This window comes from Miscanthus floridulus, chromosome 13 (genome assembly GCF_019320115.1).
Source record: "Miscanthus floridulus cultivar M001 chromosome 13, ASM1932011v1, whole genome shotgun sequence".
Lineage (NCBI taxonomy): Eukaryota > Viridiplantae > Streptophyta > Magnoliopsida > Poales > Poaceae > Miscanthus > Miscanthus floridulus.
The window spans coordinates 43741673-43760991 of NC_089592.1; positions in this window are offsets into that span (position 1 = coordinate 43741673).

A 19319-nucleotide genomic window follows, 5' to 3' on the forward strand; every position below is an offset into this window, starting at 1 on the left:
AACAATGGCTACCTTACATGCATATTATCATGAACATTTCCTACTAGATTCTTTAATTAATATGCCTTCCCCAGCAATGGCGCCAGAAATGCTTGTTGGTATTTTTTAACTGTCACTACTAAGTACGGGGTTTGAATCCATCCTCAGTAATGGCGCTAGAAATACCTTGTTGGTACTTCTTAGCAATATAACTAATGTGTAGCCATGCTACTAAGACAGCCTTGATAGTTCCTTTAATAATTTTAGATATTTATCTGCAAGCGAACGGAGCTATCATTGTAGCATTTCACCCGAAAGTATTCAGGGTATCGTTATTTATATTTTCCCAAAGGAAGGCATTTGATTAAGAGTCTAGTATGGATATGAACTCGAATAATAATGCTTGCAAGTACACCAATGCTTATAGTAGGGGTAAGAATGATAATTTCAAGATAGTGGACACACACTTGGCATTCCTCAAAGGACAAAATAGAAAAGAAAGGATAAAAGAATAATCCTAAGTCAAGCAGGCATCGGTCTAGTATAGTCACATAAAGATTAGTTGATAATCATACAAATTACATAATTAGTTTTAGGGCTAAGTGTGAAGCAAGTCGTGAGACCACCGAGTACTAGTCTACTAGCAACCTCATGTGACCATTTAGACTCATACACCCTAAATGAACATGTGGGATTATGAAGGATGGACAGGGCTGTCACCACCTACCGTTTCCCCTCAACCGAAGAGAAGGAAATGCATTCACCTATCTCTCCATACCCAAGCACCATGCTTGCGTATACAGAAACTACCCAAATCCCCTCGAGTCCCCGACCCTACGGATCGACAGGTAAAGAACTTGGGCACACCTAACAGCATGATGAACCGCCACCTCAACTTAGCTCTAATTCCGATTGTATAAGTTATATGATTGTTTAAGCATAAAGTTAAGTGTGCTATTCTCATGACACATAAACTCTACACTAGTTCATATATCAAGATCATGACACAATAACTACACTCTAGTTCATAAGTTTGACTATAATAAAGTGAAGACATGACTTTGGAAGAATCCATATTGATATTCATACCAAGAATCTCTTCTTCCAAGGAGCCAAGCCCTCCAAGGTGGCTTTGCCTTGCTCTAATACAACTAAAAGGTAAAACCCTAAAGAGAGTAGAGAGTGAGGTGTTGCTCAATGTGGTGTGTGTTATGAGAGGGGGTACCCCTCTATATATACAGTGCTCAAGGCGGTGCTGGAGGCTATTCCTGGTGCATCCCCGTCTCCCATTGCCTTAGTATGCTTCCATGCCACCGCCACAACAAGGGGTGGCCAAGCAACGCTAGCATGGGGTCGGCCACCCCTAGGGGTCGGCTGCCCCTTGACCATGGCCACTCACCACCGCCTTTGCATGGTAGGCCATGGGCTAGACCAAGATGGCTTCCCCATGGTGCTTTGGCCTAGTTGCATTGATTTGATAGGTGTCTCCTTTGTTCCTTTGAGCAAATAAGCATCGGAAAGCACCTTTTGTTGAATTCTTCCATGTATTTGTGTTTGTGACCTACAAAATAGTGTTCTCCCAATACATGTGGAACTTGGTTAATAGTAAATGCATATGTGTTTAAGATTGCTTATTTCTCCTCTTTTTGTTACTTATTTGGCAGTCGCATTTGATCGATAGAGACCGCCAACAACCATCTGTCCATGTAAGAGCTACAAGATCCTTCTACTACACAAAGATAACATGGTGAAATCTCACTTGGCCTGGTATGGTTTCATCAAGGATTATGCTGTTTGGAAGTTTCATGGGGATGCAGAGTATCTGAGTGTCGGTGCATCTAGAGGAAACTCATCGACAACGACGACGACAATGGAGAATGTAGAACAACAAAGCTCATCAATAGCGGCCGGCGGGCACAATAATGCTGTTACTAGTGACAATGAAGATCGTGAGTACATCATGATGGATGATCTGCTCCAAGACATGGCTGACGATGATAGCGGTGGGGGCAGTGATAATGGCGATGGCGGTGAGCCTATGAGGGATCCTAAGCAAGCGGAGCTTTTTGAGTCAATCGCTAACCATCTTAACAACGACGATGTTCTATTTGGGAGCCCGAGGTGGCTGGAGAATTTTAGAGAGATGAAGCAAGCGGCAATTGAACCGCTCTATTAGGACTGTCCAAAGCACTAGATGATGCTGCATTTAAACCTCCAAATGCTGATGCTAAAGTCTTGCCATGGCTGGTCTGACACTAGCTTCAACGACCAATTATGTATCCTTCCTAACACATACCCAGAGGGTAACAATGTGCCCATCAATACCTATCAGGCAAAGAAGCTAATCTGGCTAGTGGCGATGAAGCTTAAAAAGTTCCACACCTACCCTAACCATTGTGTCCTATATTGGGGCAAGTATGAGAACTGGGAGAGCTATCTGCACTGTGGTGCTAGTTGGTATAAGAGGAATGCTGGTTGTCATGTGGACGCAGACAATGGGGGAGCCTCGAGAGGGCCAAAGAAGGAGAAGATGGACAAGAAGAGTACCACAAAGAAGCATATCCCATCTCCTAAGGACAAGGAAGAAGAGGGTTACACATAGAGGAAAAGTCTAGCCCTATTAATGTGGTACCTACCCATGATTGATCACCTACGTGCTATATTCGAGAACATCGAGGATGCCAAGCTGATGTCCTGGCATGCATCTGATGAGTGCATAGAGGAAGATAGCAAGCTATGGCACCCTTCCAATGGCAAGTAGTAGAAGCATTTCAATGCCAAGTTCCTGGAGTTTGGCGATGAGGCAAGGAATGTTAGGTTCATGTAGAGTACTGACGGGATGAATCCATTCGATGACCTCAGTAGCTCGCATAGCACTTGGTCAGTCATCCTCACCATCTACAACCTACCTCCCTAGCTATGTTAGAAGCATAGTATCTTTTCCTAACCATGATTATTTCTGGACCTTGGTAGCTAGGCAATGATATAGATTTATTCCTAGAGCCACTCGTGGAGGACATGAAGATACTATGGGAAAAATGGGTCAAGATGATGGATGCATCTCTAAAGAAGGAGTTCACTCTAAAAGCCATCATTTGTCACCATCATCGATTACCCTGGTCTTCTTTCACTATCGGGGCAAATCAAAGGTAAGTCAAGTTGCTTAGTTTGCATTGACGGTACCAGCTACACTTACCTTAATGCATCTAAGAAGATGGTGTACATGAGGCATAGGCGATTCCTCATCAAAAAGCGTAGGTACCGGACAGCTACGATGAATAAGTACTTCGATAACCTGGATGAGCGTCAAATTGATGAGCTGAAAAAGGATGAGGTATGGGCAAAAGGTGTTTGAGATGGTCAAGGGCATAGACGTTGAGTTCAGGAAGAAGAAGAAAGAGGAAGATGGGACCATGACAAGAAAGAAGAGGAAGCGGGATATGATGGAGGAACCACCTATAGCCCCTATTCCTTTCAAGAAGCAGTCGTGTTTCTTCAAGTACCTATCGTACTGGAAGGAGTTACATATGCCCCGTGCCATTGACTGCATGCACCTCGAGAAGAATGTCTTCAAAAGCACCATTGGCACCCTACTAGACATCAAGATTAAGACAAAGGATGGTCTAAAGTCACAGATGGATCTTGCCAACAAGGACATCAGGACCAAAATTCACCCGACATCGACGATGCAGAGCAGGAAAGTCGACCTTCTGATCGCAGCTACAACCTGATGAGAAATGAGAAGAGGGCCATGTACCAGTGGCTTAGGGGTGTCAAGGCGCCGACCAGTTTCTCTTCCAACATCAAGAGCCTGGTCTCCATGAAGGACCTCACACTAAATAGCTTCAACGTGCATTACTGCCACGTCATGCTCATGGTGTTCCTTCCAATTGTGATCAGGGCTATCGGTCTAAAGTATGTGAAGATGGTCATCACACGCATGTCCTACTTCTTCAACTGCATCACATAGAAGGTCATCGATGAAGCTGAGCTGCCTGGCCTGAAATAGTTCATCGCAGAGACTCTTTGCCATTCGAGATGTGCTTCCCGCTGTCTCTCTTCGATACTATGCCATACCTGATGATGCACATGGTTGATCAGATATAGGAACTAGGCCCCTTGTACTTGCACTAGATGTGCAAGTATGAATGGTTCAAGTTGACCCTAAATAGATATGTCCTTAACTATGCCTACCCAGAGGGCTCTATGATCGAGGCATACACAACTGAGGAGGCCATGAACTGCTGCACCAGGTACATATAGGGTGGAAGGGCAATTTGTAACACCCTAGGTATTAAGCATGCATTGGCATTGGCATTGCATGAGCACAAGCATCATTGATCATTCATGAGCATGAGCATCTCAAATTTTATCTCTCTGATTGCTTATATCACATGTGTTTGTTACTAAATGCTTTACATATGCTAGGATTTGCATGTGACCAGTGTATAAATGTTTGTGGGACCTTAGGAGTACCTTAAACATGTTTAAAATGTCATATGGAACAACTTTGGTATTCATGACTTGGACCCATTTGGCCTCTAAGTCATGGTTATAGTGTAAGCTATCATTTTCAAGTTGCGTGTTTGACCTAAGTTGAACTATAGCATAGAGTGTTTGCATTACAGTGCACCCTTAAGCAAAGTTGTAGTACTTGACTAGAGTAACAACTTTTATTTTTGGGTCAAGACCTAATCCGATGCATAGCATGCTCAAAAATAGCTCACAAGTAGCAAGAAATGTTGTTTTGGACTTGCTAAAATTTTTCTTAGTGTTGTTTATAGTTTCAATGTACCTCACTTGGGAGCATTGTAACTGGCTAACCATTGAGAATTTGGGGATGCTTCTTAAAGCAAGTTTGTAGATTACATGTAGCTCTACAATTTCTATTCAGGGAATTTTTGGTAACTCTAACTGGTTTGGGAGATATAGGGGATCAAAGTCGCTCTATCAGTCATGTCATCGGGGCCTGATGGCTGCGGACATCGCGCCGTCAGTGGCTGACCGAGGGTAGGCCAGGCATGCCAGTGTGGTGGCCATACACCAGCAGTTGGCCTAGCTGGTTAGGCCAGCATGGAGGGATAAGTTGTGCGCCTCTGCTACTCACTTCATTTCACTCTCGCACCGCGCTCTCTCTCGCCCACGCCTAAGCAAAGCGAAGCACTACTGCCGCCGTGCCATCGCCATCAGTGCACCACTGCCTAATCCAGCTCACCTGTAGCTTCGCCATCGTTACCTCTTCCACCCTGACCTGCTAGCCTCTCTTGCTGAGCCAGGGTAAGGGCGCCTTTTGCTTCGCCAGCCATCGCACCATCATCGGAGCACCGCCGCGCTCGTGGCTCACCGTGGCCTGGCCATTCCATTGCCCTGTAGGCCTCCATCTCCTTTGGTCCAGCACCCCATTAGAGTCTTGTAGCTTAGGCTGAATCTGGGGATGATGCCATCAGCGTGTCGATGCCGGAATGGGTCACCGCTCTGCGCGCGGCCGTCATTGCCGTCGTGGCACTGAAGCTCGTCGCTGTCGCGCTAGTCAACCGTATCCCTCTGTCCTCTCGCATCTTCGGTAGGGTAACCCTAGGTATAGTTAATAGCACGACGGAGACCTCTCTCCCGCCGTCCATCTTGCTAGAATGGTGAGAGCACCGCTGTGCACCGAGCGCCGTCGTGCGGCCACGCACGCGGACCAAGCTCGTCATCACATCACCAAAACCCTAGTCACCTAGGTTTGCTTCGATAGGTTACCATGAAGCTGTAGAGCACCTCATCGGAGCGTATGGTGGCCGGAGCACGCTGACATATCACCACACGACCTCCATCATCCGCCATTACCACCGGCGAGCTACTTTCAGTGACCTTCTGGGCACACCGAGCACACCTACCGACGCGGTTCGACGTGTAGAGTGCAGCGGTGTAGATGCTACCATCGAAAACCTCACCAACGGTGAACTATCACTGGTCAACTACCATGCTCTGCTTCTGTGTGTCTAACATGTAGGTCCCACTGACTTCGGGCCCCCGCTGTCAGTCTGTGATGATTTGAATTTTTTATTTATGTTTTTAGATTTTAATGCTTATTTCAAAAATTCATATCTCAAGCTAGGAATGTCCAATTTTGGTGAACCAAATTTTGGTGTATTCCTCATGAAGTGCAGTATTTGATAAAAATATGAAATGCACTGTTTCTAATATTTTTCTAGGAGAATTAAATAGAGCTAAATAAGTGCTTTTAAATTGTTTGCAATCTTGTAAAATACATAACTTGAGCTAGGGAAGTGTTAAAATTGTGATTCCAATTTTACTGATCTTGTGTTGACATGCTCTAGCTAGAAAAAATACTAAACTTGCAGTGGTCATATTTTAGATATGGTCTTCTTATTTAATCCTAAATAAATGCTAGTTTTAGTGAAAATAAATAAGGCAAAAATACATAACTTGGGCTCATGCAAATTTTTGTACAATTTTCATGTGGTATGGTGAAGCTAAGAAAAATATTAAATCTGTTGCTTGACACCTTCAATAGGGTAACTATTTTCACTAAAATAAACCTTGCTAGCTTGTCATTTTTGTAGAGGCTGTTATACATCTTCAAATGGTTTGAAATTTATACATTAGCCTATTGGGAGCACTTGGAAGCTACTGTAATTTTTTGAGAATTTACTGTGCACATTTGTTATATATTTGTTATTTTACCTAATTATCTAATTAAATTAATAAAGGCATTTACATAAATAAATTGGGCTTGACCATTATGTTTTCTAGAGTGTAATTGAGGTCTACAAACTATTGGTACAATTAGTCATGTCCAATTTTGAATGCTTATATGCAGTGAAAATATTATTGCTCTATAATTCCAACATAGAGGTTGTTTTCGACAGATTCTGTCACTTGGTGAATTGCATTGGCAATATGAGAATTTTTGTAAAAATAGTTAATAACAAAGTTGTAGAGAACTTCTTTATCTAGCTTGTGTCAAAATTTCAGGGCAATAGGCCAAATGGTTTAGGAGTTATGGCTGTTAGAAGTTGGTCTCCCGAAATACTTACTCTCTGGAATTTCTGGACAGACCTAGGAAGTTTACCTTTTTTTGACTAGGATAGATGTTTAATCAGCTTTTGGTGATTGAAAGAAAGTTGTAGGCAATTTTATAAGATTTCCAAAAAGTCCTAGATCACAACATTTGGTTGAGTAAAACTCCAGTTATGATATAAACATATAGCTGCTGTGTTGTGGTCCAGAAATAGACTTAGTGTGGATTCTTGAAAATTCTAGAGAAGAGATATGCACCAACTCAGTAAATAAGAATTCAACTTGATTATCATCTAAGTAACTTGATATAATCATCAGCATAGAATCATGCACGTTCTCATGTCATATCATTCACAATTCTTCTTGTGCATCCATGATACTTACTTTTATGCATATGCATGCAATAGGTGCAGCGGAAGAAATCACGTTGGTGGAACTCGGAGCCGATCCACAACAGGAGAACCAGGAAGCTCAGCACCAAGAAGCTCCAGGTGAAGGCGAGCCTAACATTGATCATCTCCAAGAGTGCCCTAACCACTAGCCGGCCATGTTTGTGAAAGGCAAGCCCCGGAGCATTCTAAGTCTCCCTTGTTTTACAAAATATTACTTGAGTCCTTTATGTTTGATGCATTTGGTGATAAGAGTTGATTGGAACCACTTGCTGCATATACTTTCCTTGTCCAGAAATCTCTATCTTGAATCCTATGTAGGTCTAGGATCGAACTTTATGCTTAGCCATGCTTAGACCGGTAGAAGTCAGGTGATTTCCTGTCACCTGCGAGCTATAGGTGGTGACTTGATCACGGTTGGCTATATTGTGCTATCAGTGAAACATAACCTGGTGATGTTGAATAATTGGAGACTAGGATGGAATCTTATATGTTAGGTGTGGTGACTTATAGTGATTCCGTCTGTGTCGTTTAAGGACCGGCTGTTGGAGGCCCTCTTGTCATGTTGAACAGCATGCCTCTCACATAGTGGGCCGGTTAAGTCATTCCGACCATGAAGGCGAGTAGCTCAACTCAGGTCGGGGACATGAGTAGTTAAAGTGCACACCCTAGAGGCAGTAAGGATGTGTGGAGAGCCAATGGTGTGAGTCCAAGGGCGGATTCGAGTCTCGAGCCTCCTGGTAGATTGGTAGTATCTTTGAGGGTGCGGCGCTGGTCTTACCCGCGATTTGGACCTGAGTTGTACCAAAAGTGACCCAATGCGACCCTAACGAGGGGAGTATGGGTGTGTGTTAGGAATAATTCCCCAGCTGGGTAGTAATCGATTCAAATTGCCGTCTCTCCCGGATAGTGAGAACTTGACATGAGCCCCCTTCATCGTAGTAATTGATGAAAGTGTTGGTTATGTGGGTTATGAAAATGCTCAACTTGATATGGTTACTATTGTGATGATTTAATGGTACACAACATGTTTGACATAGGATAGAGGCTAATCTAGAATGGGACAGGAATAATAAACTTGTTATTTCAAAGATAAAAGATACTAGATAAATATTGGCTTGTAGGCAAAGAATGTCCACTAGCTCCACTTATAAGCCTTGCATGATCCTTGGTGTCTCTTATTTTTGGTTTATGATGGGTAAGTCTAGCTCAGTAACTTCTCATACTTAGGGTTTATTTCTCTATTGTTACAGATAACATGATGTACCATGGCTACTATAAGCACTGCTTTGATCCTATAGTGGATGAGGAATAGGACCATGGGCATGGTCATTTTATATATCATTTCACCCTTGTGCTTTTGTTGGAGATGACTGTGAAAACTGGCTATGTATCTAAACTACTGTTGATGTCGTTCAGAACTATGTTGCTTCCGCTACTGTTAAACTGATGTTGTAATAACTATGTTGGAACTCCGATTTATGACAAACTTTTTGTGAACTTGTTGTAACATGTGGCTTGTATGTTGAATCATGTACGATCTTGGCTTGTATGTTGGTTGATTCGAGATCCTTCATGATACTTGATGGACTACCGGATTTATATGGGCTCAAGTGTGATGGTTTGACTGCCTAGGTGGTTGCTATTGTACTTGTGCTCTTATAAATTGGACGGTTCTGTTATAGCTACATCGGAGTTGGATTCAACACTAAACTTGTCACATGTGTAATTAAAACAAAGGTTTTTGTTTTATAAACTTAATTTATACAACTATAGTAATAAGTTTAGAGTGTTGAAGATTGAACTTAAAACTATAGTGTGCCAGTGGTCATCTCCTTTATGCCTAGTTAAGGACTATTAGGTGGCTATTTAAGTACTGACATGGGGGGTTTTACTTTCATCGTCCATACGGCGTGCTATTGTATGGATGCCACTCACTTGAGTGGTAATGTATGGATCAAATGCCTCTACGCCAGGTAAGAAGGTAAGTTGATGAGTGGCATGACTGCAAGAGGTGAGCGTGCGATCGGGGAGAGCTAGCTATGATACGGTTGTATATGCATGCTTGCATGTGTGTATTGTAACAACCCAAAAATCCATACACTAAAATACCAACTACCAAATTTTTCTTAAAAACTCCCATGTGCTGATGAGTGTCATGTATAGAAACCCAACCTAAGAGATGCATTAGGTCTAACCCCAACCTAAGTCATCACACAAGCATGGCATGCCATTGTTAATCATGTTTATTTAAATACTGACAAATGAAGCATAGCATACATTGTTAACTCACATGGTGATTTGGATTTTTCATTTGTTTTATGTAATGCCTAACAACTCCTTTAAAGAAACACACCATAAAGTAATTATTACTCAAACCAAAGAATAAATGTTTAAAAAGAAAACTATTTCCATTTGTGTATAACAAAACTACACCTATTTTTGTTATACAAAATAGCTAAATAAATTCCTAATATATATATATAAATGATATGGGCATCATATCTAAAAGGTACACCAATTTGGAATTCAAATTTCAAACCAAATTTGAATTCAAAACAAAGAAGAAGAAAAACAAAAATAGAAAAGGAAAAAGAGAGATGGAGAGAGAAGGCCTCGCAGCCAGCAGCTCGGCCCAAGCTAGCCAGCCCAGCCGGCCTGCCAACCCCTTCCCGTTTTCCCAGCGCGCGCGCATATGGCCCACGAGCCGGCCCAGCACACCGCTCATGCCCACATGCCCGTCCGCTTCGCGTGCTATCGCTGCCTGCTGGGCCCCACCTGTCAGCTTTCCTATTCATCTTCCTCGCGCCCACGCCTCAACCGCCCGCGCGACCGAGGGCCGACAGCGATGGCAGGAGTGGGCCAGGGGGTCATGCCCAAGGCATGGCCTTGTTCCCCCTTGCTGCCACACTCACGCAACCTCACGCCACCGTTGGATGCGATGCACGCGCCTCCGATCACCCCTCGATCTCCATCCACCGTTCACCGAGCTCCATGGCCGAGCTCGGCTATAAAATCCCTGGCCCTGGGAGCCCCTGAGCTCTCTCAATGCCTCGCCACCACTTTGTGGCCGTCCACTGCGCACCTGAGCCAAGAGAGCAGAAGGGCGAGGAAGAAGGAAGGGAGAGGGAGGAGGAAGAAGGAGGCACCATCAGAGCACCTTCGAAGCCACCGGAGCAGGAGCCGATGCCACGATCGGCTACAACAACACTGCACTGCATCCAGAGCTACACGGCCTTGAACCGCCACTGCATCACCACCCTATCTCCCATGACACCAATGGTGAGCCCCCTAGTCTTTCCCCTGCTCGCCGCCAGACCTTGCCGTTTCGACCATGGCGCTCCACATCAGGAGCGCGTAGGCCAAGGCCATCTCTGGCCTCTGGGTACACTCGCACTCACGTGCACCTCCGCGACCACAATGAGACCGCCCCACTAGCACCCCGTAGTGCTCCTGTGAGCCTGTGCCATTCACCACTGGACCACCGCCATGGCCAGGATCAAGCCGCCACCATGGCCAAAGCCACCGGGGGCTCCAGGAGACCTTCCGACCTACCCGACAAGCCCGCTGGAGCATCGTGATGCTCACACGCACCACCGAGATGCCTCTCTGAGGCCGTAGCCACCTCACCAACGCCGCCATCGTGCCTAGAAGACCGCCGCCATGGCCAGCACACCACGGGACCCCGCACGGCATGTTAACCCCACCAACGAGGACGCCGAGGCTTAGCAGAGCTTTCACCCACTTCAATCGCACACCAGCGCCGCTGGCAAGGCTCACCGGGCGCTCGCCGTCGGCGGGAGCATGCCAGGAGAGGAAACAAGGGAAATTCCCCTCGCCGGCCACACGCACATGCACCCGGTGCACGTGGACCATGGAGAGAGAAGAGAAGGGTGGATGTGGTCCACCGTAGACCTACCTATGGTCCATGGATCAGCGCTCCTGATTCCACCGTGGACCACGAGCCGTAGACCATAGCCTAGTGAAGGCCCAAGTTCGTGGCGTGGCTACGCCACAGCATGCCACGTGTCTAGGCTAAGCCTAGCCCAAATCTAGCCCATATCCAGGCCCAACCGGCCCAGTTCGGACCTAGTCCATGTTGACCATTGACTGGTCAACATTGACTGTTGACCTGGCCCCACATGTTAGTGGCACAGACACTCTGGACCCACATGTCAGATCGTGACGTCACGCTGACGTCACGCGAGACCCACACATCAGAAGCCAACACAGCTGGGGTGACGTCATGCTGACGTCATGATGACATCAGCTACTGATGTCAGCAGCCCTGGCCCCACACGTCAGTGACCCTGACCGTTGACCATTGACTCACCTATTGACTTGACGTTGAGTTTGACCGGACCCACATGTCAGTGACCCAAGAGCCCCTGGACCCACCTGTCGGAACTGATGACGTTGATGATGTCATGCTAACTGTCAGCTGGACCCCACCTGTCAGCTCGGAACCAAGATAATGATGTCATGCTGACTTCAGCATGCCACGTGGACCAGTCACAGCGTGACACATGTCAGCCCAAGATTAATTCAGCCTTTTTCCAATTTCAGAAATGAATTAAACTTCAGAAATTCATAACTTATTCATACGACCTCAGAAAAATACTAAACTAGGACCAAAATTCATCTAAAATCGAGCTTTACGCAATGAACCCATGTTTGAGTGCATTTGGTTCTTTTGAAGTTTTGTTGCTTCTTTGTGCTATTCTATAGACATCGCTAACAGCGACTATAATACGATCGTTGCAGAATCGGAGAACTAGATGGACGAGGATCGTGAGTACCATGAGGAGAATGGAGACGACTACACTGAAGGTGCCACATCCCACCCAATCTCATAGCACCTATTACGCATGGCTAATATAGAACTGTTATTGCTTTACTTTACTGCTATAGTCATATTATGATAGGACTTGCATGGTAGTATGCTTACTTAAAGGCCTTTACCTTGATGCAACCTTACCCCTGCATACCCTGCTATTAGGCTAGACACACGCTTACTGCTATATATTTCATTACTTATACTTCTACTATGCTTATACTACATGCATGGTGGAAACTGGTGTTATTTGGACTATGGGAAGAGTGCTGCGTGTGTGACTTGGGTGTGTGGAGGGTGAGGGTTGTGTCGACCAAGTTGGAGTATACGACGAGCCTAGGGCAAGTCTTGCCATGTGATGCTACCTGGGCACCCCTGGATATGGATACCTATGGTGGGTAAAGGGTATATGAGGTGGTCCTGGGTGTGAACCTGTGATGGGAGGAGCCCAGGGTGGAGGTGCTATGGTGGCATGGTAAATGGAAACCCTGATGAAGACATTCTGGCTTGGTCATCCCTAAGGACTTACTAGTACTCAGATTCACCGAGAAGCCTTACGTGCCACTCGCCCTATATGGTGCGGGACGGCTAGGACTACTTGGTAGGATATTGCCACTACTGCTAGGTTGATAGCGGACAGTGTAATGAGGTATGAGGCGCGGAGGATTCCCCCACACCCTTCCGAGACTTCATGGAGACCTTGTGGACCCAGCTCATGACTCATAGTTTCAGCCACCCCAGGCTAGACTTAGGGTGTACTAGGGCTAAATGGTAGGGTGGCATTATCCTAGGCTAGCAAGCGGCCGAAATCAGCCCAGTTGACGACAGGTCAGCGAGGAAGGCGGATCTTGTGGTTATGTGAAACCTCTGTAGAGTGTATGGTTGATCGATCGATACATGTGCCGACTTGTTGGCTATGGACCTTTCCTGGGTTTCGCTTAAACTAGATAGTGAGATGAGTCATTCTCTTCTTCCCCTGTGAGAGAGTGTCAGTCGTAGCTAGGGGCTACAGGCCTTGAGGCAGTGCCAAGAGGGAGTTGGCCTGTCGACTGACTGATGGTATGGTGTTGGTGGAGATGGTGGTATATCGATCCTAGGATCGAAACCTGGCTCAGGAAAGGAAATGGGGTGGAATGTGTGTGGGAATGGTGTTAAAACTTGACCAACTATTATTATATACTTGATAAGCTAAAACATAGGAAACCCCAGCCTTATATGTTCCTTTTGAATATATCCAACTTGCATCCAAATTCCACAAAGCAATGCTCATAGGGTGGGAGTGGCCAGTACAAATCGTATTGATAAATTTTGGCACACAGGTTCTGCTGAGGAGTATAGCTCCGAGGAGTTTGACGGTTGAGGGGTTCATGCCTACGCTCGAGTTTGGCAATCTTACCTTCGAGCTATTCTAAATGAATGCTACTTTTGATTCCGCCAATGCGGTGATGTAATAATTTATGTACTTCCGCACTATTTGTACTCTAATATTATCATTGTATGGATGTGATATTCAACTGGAATTTGGGTAATATGATCTACAACGGTCTTATTACACTTCGACTCTGTGGATTTCCCTTCGCGGAAATCAGGTCGCTTCATGTATGGTGTGTATTTAATTGTGGGTAGTGTATTGATCATCGGGTAGCTTTGATACAGAAGTATATATATGGGATATATATATGGAAGTATTTAGTTTACTGCTTTCATATATATCTTGCTATCCTTGATATTCAACTTAGAGCCCAGATTTACCTTTATGTACATATAACTGTTGGGCTGGGCTAAAATGAATCTTCTACATGTACACTAACAACGAAATGTGTAGCTCGTTTAGTTACGATTATATTGAGAGAACGTATGTATGCCACCACATATGTTGTTAGGATTTATTTCTCTAAGTTTGTAAGGACGTACGGAACAAGCATACATTATGATACATCATTCATTCATATCATTGCATTGTTCCTCCCCCTTGCAAGATCTTATTGTTAAGTAACTCTTTTCTATAATCGCATTATCTCACTAAATTGTAACATTTGCTATAGATGGTAGCCCTAGGAGCCCTTGTTGCAAGCGACACCTTTTTGGCACTGTTTGGGACTCCCACTTTACTATGGAGGGTACTACACTCTGTTGAGTATGCTGAACCGCCTCGCTATTTTTGGAGCGAAGTGGTAACTGAGGGACAATGGTGGTACGACGTGCGGGTCACTAGTCGCCACCCATGTGGACAACCCTTAGTGGCAAGAATGGAGTCTCGAGTCAGATGGACAAAACCCTTAGGAGGGTGCCCAAGTGGCCACTTTTGAAGTTCTCAGTGAAATATGTCAGGAATTTGGTGATGAGCTTGTCAATGGGCCCATTGGATCTTTCCCTCGAGTGGATGCATCATAGACCACTTAGACCTAGCTAGGTTGTAATGCTTTGGTAAGACACTAGGATGAAAGAGCAGGAAGTAGTAATGCTGCCATGAGTGCCATGTATACAGTTATGAAGATGTTTTACTCTCACCAGGATAGTTACATCAGTTGTATGCAAGAGCTCCAAAGAGCACAGGCTGCACAGCGCAGTATGCGAGGACGTGTGCGCAGGCAATGAAGGGCAGTTATAGCAGCTCATAATGAGATAGGTAATTATATGATAGCCTTAGAAGCTCATTAGGGGTAGTTTGTCCATGCTGCTGCTGAAAGAGATGTAGCTAGGGCTGAGTTACAGGACGTCTATGCTGAGAGGGACGAAGTCATTCGCCTTGTTAAGACTAGGGAGGCAGTTAGGATCTAGACTATGTTCTAGGCTGCTAGGCAGGCAATGGAGTTTGATCGTAGAGAGTAGGAACTCATATGCCAGATTGAGGAGCTTTAGCTAAATGTTTATCGTCTCAATAACATGGTGAACCCAATTCTTCCTCTAGCTCCAGCGGTGGAAGAAGATCCCAATGTGTTGATTACTAAGGACGATGGCATGGAGGTGGACACTGAGGATGAGCCTAAAGAGGAGGAGATTGAGCCTTTTGAGGACGACCATGGTGATGGTGTGTCCGACATCAACAACGACCACCTCGAGGAGTAGCTTAGCTATAGTATCTAGCTAGATGCGACAGCTCTCTATCTTTGATCCTTATGTAATGAACTTGTAATGTAGGTTACGATTTCATGATTTACCCCATTGATGTTATTGGAACCATGCATGTAATACATGTGGTGATTGCACTTTTTAATGAATTCCTAGTTGTTTTTGGGCAAGGAAAATTTGGCATGTATGGAACACATTGCGAGTACTGATAAGTGGTCCTATTGGTGATGTTATGTTGTGGAACTAAATTATTGTGCCTATATGTTATTGTATGAATTTGAGGTTCTCTCTAGTAATTAAGTATGACATGATTATACAATTCTTCTGCAATCTCTTGACATCATCCAATAATTACTTGATGTTGCAATTTTGTAGATAACTCACTCATGGAGGGGCCGGTACCTGTCGTGAGGGTGATGATGATCTCCCACCACCACCGTACCCCATGCAAGCGGAAATGATGGCCCAGCTCCTAGAGACCCAATGGTCTATGGGGGAAGTACTGCGTGGGCTTGCACCAAACACCAGTCAGTGGATGGCGATGGGACCAACCCTAGGGACCCAAACCAAATCAGTACAGTGATTTCAAGGACTTTTTGGACACTAAACCTCCTGTCTTTAAGGAGGTAGAGGAGCCATTGCAAGCCGATGAATGGCTCAATACCATTGAGCAGAAGTTTTGTCTCTTGAGAGTTACAGAGCATATGAAGGCTAAATATGCCTCACATCAGTTGCATGGTCTAGCAGACATTTGGTGGACTCATTACCTATCTACCCTCCCTGCTAATGCTTAGGTTACATGGAATGAGTTTAAGATTGCTTTCAGGGGGCATCATATTCCCCTAGGTCTTATGAGGATGAAACATATAGAGTTTATGAGGCTTACTCAGGGCACCAAAAGTCTCACTGAATACTTGCATGCCTTCAATAACCTCTCTAGGTATGCGCCTGAGTTTGTGAATACCGATGCTAAGAAGATTGCAAGCTTCAAGAGAGGACTAGGTCCAAAGTTTGTGAGTACTTTTATGTTGGTTGATTCGAGATCCTTCATGATACTCGATGGACTACCAGATCTATATGGGCTCAAGTGTGATGGTTTGACTGCCTCGGTGGTTGCTATTATACTTGTGCTCCTATAAATTGGATGGTTCTATTACAGTTGCCTTTTCCAGCTATGCCCTAGGCATTCCACATGGAGTTGATCCCAATAGGGCAAGTACTAGGGTTCACACCCATGTACCACCCTAGTTGGGATCATGCTCCACAGACACACGAGGCTAGAGGATCCGGGTGGGCAGAGGCTGACGCCATGGCATGGACGACGCACTCATCTGACTCCAAAGGACTACCCCCATCTATGCATCCTCGACAGTCTATCCTTAGGATGGGAGGACGTCAACACCCATTCTCAGAGAATTAGAAATCCACACTGGTGAGATACAAAACACACTTAACACCCATGTGTAGGATATGACCTAGTGGTAGCTTCAGCAGTAGCAGATATGGCAAATGAACGTGATGCTGAAACAACAGCATGACACACAGATGGCCTACTGGTGGTCCATGGGGTACAATCCCGGACCATAGGCAATGAGCTAGCTTGGGAGAGGACCCCGCAGAGGTAAGTACTATCTTTTATTTTCCACATTTTAATGTTTGTATTATTTATTTTTGCATTTATTTAATTATTAGTATTTAAAAAATTGAAAAATATAAAATTCCAAAAAAAATATTACAAAAACAATAAAAATATTTATTCCACTCTCATATGTGACTCTTACACTGAGAGTTACGCAAAAACATGTTTTTCGTCCACCTAAAATAAAATACTCCATTCATTTGTCATGAGTCTTTCTCTCCAAAGTTTTCATATGCCAAAAAAGAAGTATGGGGCTATGCTAAAAAAAGAGAGACACATGAAGCTCTCAAAAGAAAAAATGGAACACATAAAGGTTTCAAAGTGTTGAAAATAAAGAAATAAAAATAGGCCATACTTCTAAGGCAATTATCAAAAGAGAGAAAGTCAAGATCAAAGGAGTACAAAAAAATATTTAGTAGTAGGAACCATTGTTTAAAATTCCACACTTGCAGTTCTTGATCAAAGTGTATGACTTGCATCTCCTTGGACCTAGTTTTGACTTAGCAATATATGTGATGTATGCATTCCACTCATTCATACCTACCTAAAACTCCATTCAAAGCCTTTTAGAGATAGGATGAAAAGAAGGCAAAACAATCAAATACCTTGGTGAGGATCATACACATTGAACGATCGAGTGAATCATTTTAGGAACTTACATTTCTTTTTGCAAAACTCAGAAAACCTCTAGATAGAAGGTTGATCAAAGAATGAATGATTGGTAATTCTGTTAAAACTGTTCTATCTTACAACCACCTAAGACTTAGAAAAGCAATAAGCCCCACAGGGATTAAGTTAAAAGGGTGGATAGAATGCCAAACTTATTTAAATTGAGGAAGAATACTTTGTTATAGTCATGGCACTTGTGAATTATATTCGGCATAGTAGCAACTCCTGATCAACAACCAATAACTTAGCTATTTGCTCAGGACGAGCAAAGGTTAAGCTTGGGGGACTTTACCGATCAAATTCGACCGCCAATTAGTACACAAAAAAGGAGAAATTGGCAATCTTAAAACACATATGCATTTACTATTAACCAAGTTCCACATGTATTTGGAGAACTGTTATTTTGTAGGTCACAAACACAAATACATGGGGAAATTAATAGAAAGGTGCTTTTCCAATGCTGATTTGCACAAAGGAACAAGGGAGATGCCCACCAACTCAACTCAACCAGGGCAAAGCACCATCGGGGGCTGATCCAGGCCTATCCTAGAGCCTGCCACATGAAGGAAGTGGTGAGGTGGCATGGTCAAGGGGTGGCCAACCCCTAGGGGTGCTCGACCCCCTGTCGGTGCTCCTCTGCCTCTCCTTGCTCAGGCGATGGAATGCTCCCATGCAGAGGCAGTGCACCCCGAGGTTTCACACCAAGAATAGACGAAGCACCACCTCTCCCCCTTGTATAAATAGAGGGGTACCCCCTCTCTAACACACACTCAACTTGAGCATCACCTCACACTCCTCACTCACTCTTGTAGCCTTTCCTTTTTAGTAGTAGCTTTAGAGCAAGGCAAAGCTACCTTGGAGAGCTTGGCTCCTTGGAAGAAGAGACCTTTGGGTATGAATAGAAATATGAGTTCTTCCAAAGTCATGCTCTCATCTTACATTCATAGTCATACTTATGAACTAAAGTATAGTTATTGTGTCATGATCTTGATATATGAACTAGTCTATAGTTTATGTGTCATGAGAATAGCACACTTAACTTTATTCTTAAACACTCATATAACTTATATAATCAGAATTAGAGCTAAGTTGAGGTGGTGGTTCATCGTGCCGTCAGGTGTGCCCAAGTCCTTTAACTATCGATCCGTAGGGTCAGAGACCTAGGGGATTTGGGTAGTTTTTATATACAGTAGGCATGGTGCTTGGGTATGGAGAGATAGGTGAATGCATTGTCCCTTTCCATGGTTGAGGGGTAGGCGGCAGGTGGTGATAGCCCTGTCCATCCCTTGTAATCCCTCATGTTTGACTAGGGTGTAGGAGTCTAAATTGTCACATGAGGTTGCTGGCAAACCAGTACTCAGTGGCCTCCCAACCTGCTTCACACTTAGCCCTAAAACTAATTATGTAACTTGTATGATTATTAACTAATCTTTGTATGACTATACTAGACCAATGCCTGCTCGACTTAGGATTATTCTTTTATTCTTTCTTTTCTATTTTATCCTTTGAGGAATGCCAAGTGTGTGTCCACTATCTTGAGAATACCATTCTTACCCCTGTTATAAACATTGGTGCACTTGCAAGCATTATTATTCAAGTTCATATCATACTAGACTCTTAATCATATGCCTTCCTTTGGGAAAATATAAATAACGATACCCTAAATACTTTTTGGGTGAAATGCAACAATGATAGCTCTGTGCATTTGTAG